Source organism: Dermacentor andersoni, chromosome 11, assembly GCF_023375885.2.
Source record: "Dermacentor andersoni chromosome 11, qqDerAnde1_hic_scaffold, whole genome shotgun sequence".
NCBI lineage: Eukaryota > Metazoa > Arthropoda > Arachnida > Ixodida > Ixodidae > Dermacentor > Dermacentor andersoni.
In genome coordinates, this window is record NC_092824.1 from 124,735,665 (window position 1) to 124,742,444 (window position 6,780).

The window sequence follows — 6,780 nt, forward strand, 5'->3', positions numbered from 1 at the left end:
CGACAAGAAAGGTAGATAGAGCTTAGGGGAATGTTTAAGTGAAGTGCATGCATAAACGAGTGAAGGGAAACGAAAGTTGACGAAACGACAAGTGGCCGCGCTGGTGGAGACCGAACCAACGCACTGCGCTTTGTGGGCGTGCCTTTACAAACTGTAACCTCTACCCTTGACCACCGCCGATCACGGTGGCACGCATGGAACCCCTTTTGAACCGCAGGTTTGTCAATACGCAGTACGTGAGCTTGAGAGCAGGCCAATAAAGCCCCGTGGAATCAGAAGTGCTAAATATCCGAGGGGCCAGTGCCTATCGTGGGTATTAGCCATGTTTTGAGGCCACAAGGTTACGCGCTACATTTGCGCTTACTGACACGGAACTTGGACACGTCGGTAAGTTGTGCACCCAATGTGATCAGTGAACGGCTTCAAATGTCAGAGGTGTGGCGATGGTTCAGAAAGCTGTCGAGGCCGACAAACCTGTGCGAAGTGCGGTCAAATTTTCGTCGAATAGCAGGGAACAATGTCGGCAATACGAACACCTCGCGGCACAGCTTCCGCGTGCGTGAGAGAGATGGCTGCGTCCCAGCAGCTCGTGTTCAAACGCAAACGGAAGGATCTTCCGAGGCGGGTGTTCCGAGCAGTATCCTCTTCGCCATGCAGTGGAGGAAGCGCTTTTTATCCCCGCACTATCTACTTTATTCGGGCGAAGCCAGCTGTTGCCGAACTGCGCGCTATCAATTTATAGATTTTGCGCATACCTCGTCTTCCGGTCTGAATGGCGGCGGGATCTATCTTCGTCGGGCCGCTTTGTTCGCTGTTCTCAATCGGAGTTTCTTCTGCCGCTTCGTCGTTTTCCAACTCGCGAAAATCCTTTGTGACGCACCTCGTGCAGGCGGGCAATGCGCGGGCGGGGCGCGAAACGGCGATTCCTCCTTCGGAACGGAGCGAACCTTTTGTGTGGCGCGATTAGCCACGCGCGTATCGGCTCTTCCGCGCCCATTGTGTCGTGCAACGCGCTCGGTTCGCGTCGCTTCGGCGACCGTCTCGTCGACGCGAGGCCCTTGTTATAAAACGTTTCATTGCACCGCGTCGCGCTACCCTCTGTCCGACGAGAGGGGCCAGCGTCAACGCACGCGATTGCATGATGTTGAAGGTGATAGTGTATAGCACATTTCATGGGCACCGAATAAAAGGAAACGTTCTGTTCCCGTGTGCAGACAAAAATCATTTAATGCACGCGGCTGGCTGACAGTTGAGTCTTTCTCTTGCTAAAGAAAAAAGAACTGCCAGACACGAGTGATTGCAGACACCAGTGGTGACGAAACTTCTCGCGGCTTCCCTTTCTGGGTCCTTGCAGGCTCGTCGCCGGCGCGTCGTTTTCGGCCTCGTGCGGTCGACGCTTTCCGTCCTTTTTCTCTGGCGGTGTGTGTGCACCCACCGCGCTCACTACCGTTGCGTGCAGCCTGAGCAATCTGGGCAGTCAGGTGCGTTCAGCCCATTCCCTAATTTTATGAGATCGGATTTTGAAGCCCTAGAAGTGGTGGTATTAGGCACCTAAAACAGACACCTGGGGCGCGATCTTGTACGCGTTCCAAAATAGAACGGAGGTGGTCCGTTTAGTACGTCACTAAATAGGCGGTCCGCAATGTTCGCGAGAACGAGAGGAAGCAAACAGCCGATGAGCGAAGTGGAAGCATACGTCACGCTTTTGATGTCTGCTTGGGGACCGTATAATATATCGAGGAGCGTTTCCAACATGTTGAGAAATATTTTGCTATTATGACGGAGTAGCAAAATGTGTTGGTGTTGCTTTTCAAAGATTCAATTTGGAATGCGAAACAACTGAAACAAAATATTGCGGTTAATGTCTTCAAATGGTGCTAGGTGGTGTCGCAGTTTTGCGAAACGTTTAGTGATGGCGCTAGCCACCACCCCGTTTCAAGCACACGGCGCGAATTTTGAAGCGGTTGGTTCAGTCGTTCAGTCGAGCACTGGAAGCCATGGCGCTAAACGTGGCAGCACCGGTGAAGGGGCCACGTGTGTCGGAGGCGCAGAGAGAGACGGTGGTCGCCTTCATGGAGCAGCATCCCCAGCTGGCTATAAGATCCAGCGAGCTGAGGCCGCGCTTCACTGTTGGCGACCGCCGACGGCTGTGGCAGCAGCTGGCCGACGCGCTGAACAGCGAAGGCCCTGTAGTCAAAACCACTGAGCAGTGGCAGGAGTGGTGGCGCAAGCAAGTTTTTGAGGCCCGCCGCGACGCTGCCGCAATTGCCCAAGAACAAAGGTGAGTGACCGTCCAATGGTCTGGGCGATTTGTCCTTCGACATTGGCGTGTATTTTCAGAAGCACAGGAGGGGGGCGGCTACACGGTTTTCGTGGCCGAGTCCTCCAGCTGACCGGAACGGTCCGCCTCCACGGCGTGACCGACCTCCCCTACCAAGAGGTAAGCACACTGCCGCCGTAATATCATGGGTTCCTGAATGGTGCCGGTGTAGAGTTTGCCATTATCTGTAAGTGGTACCTTTAGCGGAACGCGACACCGTTGGTGAGCAGGAAAATAGCGTAGGAGAGAATGGAAAAGCAGGTAGGTTAATCAACTAGAATCTCAGTTGGCTGCGCTTTCGGGAAAAGGGGGATGAAGTGATCGACACAGAAATAAAATGCCTTCAGGGATGTGCACGAGGCCGGTAATACATGGGATCATTAAGCACTCAATAATTGCAGAATATTTCCGCAAATGTGTAGTACGAAAACTTGTAACATAGGCATTGTAACGAATAGCCACGCTTATGACACTTTCTAGCAGGCTGACGTCCCCACCTCCGCCATGGAAGTTGTCGTCCAAGCTACAGACGAGGCTGCGGTCCTGAGGAGCACAGCGACACGTAAGCATCAGAGGAATGAGTGTTTTAATTATCGCCAAATGTGTGTGCAGTTCGTAAACATTTAATGTGTTTACTCTACAGCGGCAGAGGATCCACCGCGCGGTGCGTCACCTACCGAAAGGGTGACCGCTGCACCTGGTAAGTTATTGATCCTCAAGCTGTTAAAAGAAAAATGAGCTCTCGTATTTCATTAAACTAGCCCAATAAGCCATAACATGGCCATAGCCACTTTTATTCGTACCATAAGATGCAGTGCAACTGTAGAAAATGCTGCATGCTTTCAGTGTTGCAGCACCCTGTTCAGCCACCACGTCGACAGCGACCACGACGGGTGGATACCTTGACGACGATGTCGTCGCAGTGCGCCCGCAGCGTGGAACAGGGCGACGAAATGCTGCAGGTTGGCAGGTCCTTTGGTGTCATTTTACATGAAGGACATAAATATTCTTTATGCTTTGTTATAAGTGAATCATGAATCTGAAAAACAAATCGGCTTGGGATGTAAACAAGAGATATGCGTTGTATAGAGGGCTCGGTATCGTGTCTTGCCAACGATCAGCCGCTGGGCAAAAGGTTGGTTAGACCTGGGCTGTTTGGTGGTGAGAGATGCATTTGAGTAGATGACGGAAGAGTAGTTCCAGCAGGTCTTTGTCTGTCCAAACGAAGAGGGCATAGCTTGTACGCGACGCTTGACACTGCCAAAGGATGCCATCAGGCCAGTGGCTCTTCAACAGAGAGGGAATCGTTGTGCACGTTGCAATTCTTAACAGCAGCTTCCAGCCGTGAGCTGGTTGTGAGTAATCGGCAACTCATGCAAGATCTTGGAGCAGGTGCGCGCCACAGCGCAACACATCGCTGCGCACCTGCAACAAGACAGAAATTAATCATTTTTTCAATATCATATTTTATTCATTTGTGTTTCATCAGTTCCGTTTGTTTTATTTATTTATGGTTTGAATTTTAGTGTTTAAGTTTCCTTTATGAGTAATACAGGGGAGTTTTTTGGTTGAAAGGTGTAATGCGTGCACCCATTTTTGTTCTGTAGTATTTGCCTCTTTCTATTTACGCTTATCCAGCTGCAATGCCAGCGTGCTTTCTTTATTTACACATTTCGAAGGCGCCTAGTCATTCACACTGGAATCATTACAAATAGTTGTCGATTTCTGTGTATGTGTTTTGTACTGTGATATGTACTGTGAGCTTACTGCACTCATTATGAAGTGTTAGCGCATAGTGTTTGCACTGTGATATTTTCATTTCGGCACAGTGAGGCTAAGGTGCAACAACTACAATGTGCTCTTTTTTCAGAGCACCAAATTAGTCACTCTTTAAGTTGCATAATTTCACAAATGAAAATGACCGTCATCATTGCACCACGCCAGTGATTGGTTTCCTCTAGTCTTCGCTCCAAGGGAGTCATTGCAAGAATAACTTTCACGTGTGACACTTTCTGGGTGCTGCGAGATTGTAGAGCCAATTATTCATGTTTTATGTAACGTGTTTCATCACAGCTGGCAAGTGCACTCACCTTTTTACAATTATAATTCGCCTGTTTAGCATCGCACTACAATTGCTGTCGAGAAATGAATGCTTCTAGTCAGTGACTCATAACACTGACAAGGGAACGGACATAGCTGTGAAAGTCATACTTTCTTGCAAGGTCACGCAAATGTAACTGCTAGTTTTATGTGCCGTGGTGGAAACGAATTGTGTGATGCTGATGTTGTCACATGCTTTGCTACCTGAAGCATGTTGTACTACAAGGTTTGTGTTGTACTTGTTATCATAGAGTGTGATAAAGTTGACCTATCTATTTTTTGCGCTTTTACGTTAATTTACGTCTACCCATTTGGACATGATGTGACGAGTGTAATGTTGTCACTACACTCAGCGTTACATTTTGTTTGTGTTTGAATCCGCATTCATTACGCTTTACTTGCTTGCCTCGCCTGTGTATTCATGCTTGCACAGAAGTTTTGATACACCTAGCACAAGAGATGGCTAGCAAGCATATTGCCTCGCTCCTACCAATGTACACTGAGCGTCCGAATGCACAGGATGCGGTGGTTGCGTTCATTCTGGTGTGTTTTATGAAAATATTGCGCACCTTTTGCTGATGGTGACCATGAGCACAGAGTGCCAATCATATGTACTGCTTTCATCAAGTCTGTCATGACTATGATGGGTCAAGGGATATTTCCATTTCATATTTCATGTGATATTTAAAGAAAAGGCTGCACTTTCACGTTGCTACCGTGTTTCATGTTGCACTAAGAAAGAAGTACTTTGTGCCAATTTCCCATTACTGTAACCACCAACTATGGCAAAACAAACACATGTTTGGATATGAGTAGAAAGTAACAACTGCTGCATCTACAGAAAGTGGCATATCACAGGATGAACACAACACATACAAGCTGTTGTAGCGTCGTATTTCTAATGTTACACGAGGAAAGAAGCATTTTGTGATGTGCATATTGCTCAAAACAATGCTAGCTTGGGAGCAGCAGCAAGTGCAGTTCTTCACAGATGAAGGGGCATGAAGCATTGCCTTACGACTGCTTCACGAGTACTACTGTTCATAAGTGGCAGCCTTGGACACTCTTGCATAGTGACGAGGGTACAATTGTTTCCGAGTCCGCGGCTGTGGCATTCTATTTAAAGGATTCTTTGTATAAGTGTACTTCGTTTGTGTTTAAATTATCATAATCTGTCGGATGTGTGGATTTGGAACATTCACCATCCGTATGGAGGTGCACTTGTGTATACAAATTTTTTAATGCATTTTCCGCTGTACAAACACAGCCCTGTGATAGCCTAAGGGCACTGCAATTTGTATAAATAAATTATGTATTATGAAAACTCACCATTCCTGTGTCCTTCAGAAAAGCTGGACAACGGCGCTGCGCTGCTGCCTTCCTCTGAGGAAACACGTCGTGCGGTGCCAGCACCTGGATGTCTCCTGGCTGTTCTGGCTCCTCAGCTGGTGGCACTTCCCCACCATAATCGTCCAATGTCCAGTCGCCCGCGTCCAAGGCAATGTTATGGAGAGCAACACACGCATAAATGATTCGCGCTGCTCTATCGGGGCTGTATAGCAGTGTCTTAAAGCGCTGCAAGCAGCGGAACTTGCTTTTCAACACCCCGATACATCTCTCCACAACATTGCGCATGGATGCGTGCTCCCGGTTGTAGTGGCCTTCAGAGGTGGTGCCGGCATGGCTGCCAGGTAGTGGAACAAGCAGCCATGGCTCGAGGGGATATCCTGAGTCTCCTATTACAGAAAGTGACAGCTGAGTGCTGTGCCCTAGTTAGGGGTACGCATTACGAATACTAACCAAGCAGATACTTGCCAGGCTGCAGTTGTGCGGCTAGGCTTGCACGCAGTAGGTTATGCTGCCACACCCAAGAGTCGTGGCAGGAACCAGGGAACCGGGGGTCCACAACAAGAATGCGAAGTTTCGCGTTGCACACCTGCGATGGGGCGCAATACAAAATATATCGGCAGATATGCTCGAAATCCGTTTTGCCATTCATATGCAGAAAAGAATACATGCACGCTGGTACAAGTAGCAGATTGTTTCAGCCATAAGCGTGCACAGGGTCTTTCAATCGGGGGGGGGGGGGGGGGGAATGATTATCAGCAGCAAGACGTCACGGCTCACGTGACAATTGACGTCATGGCGTTCGACGCGGTTCAGATTGACCAATTGTGTGCGGCTCGATAGAATGAACCGCCTCCGTACTATTTTGGAACGCGTACAAGATCGCGCCCCTGAAGCCTCGTTTTAGGTGGTGGCATCAGGCGAGGAGGATAGGGCGCGCGGAGGGCCTTTCTTCCTCTCTGGCTTGGGCGATCCGGCGCGGCGCTGCTTGAAAGAATTGCTGTCGCGTGCTG

At 49.1% G+C, this 6,780-nt stretch overlaps 2 long non-coding RNA genes across 2 annotated transcripts; one reads left to right on the forward strand and one right to left on the reverse strand.

Moving 5' to 3' along the window:
- Window positions 1–679: 679 nt before the first annotated feature.
- On the forward strand, window positions 680–3,251 carry LOC126539358 (uncharacterized). The gene is made up of 4 exons (XR_008614322.1): window positions 680–2,440; window positions 2,801–2,882; window positions 2,964–3,020; window positions 3,167–3,251. It is a non-coding gene; the product is annotated as an uncharacterized lncRNA (long non-coding RNA).
- A 412-nt stretch (window positions 3,252–3,663) lies between these two features.
- LOC129386977 (uncharacterized) lies at window positions 3,664–6,488 on the reverse strand. The gene is made up of 3 exons (XR_011891277.1): window positions 6,221–6,488; window positions 5,750–6,156; window positions 3,664–3,745 (listed from the first exon to the last, which is right to left on the reverse strand). It is a non-coding gene; the product is annotated as an uncharacterized lncRNA (long non-coding RNA).
- Between the last annotated feature and the right edge of the window lie 292 nt (window positions 6,489–6,780).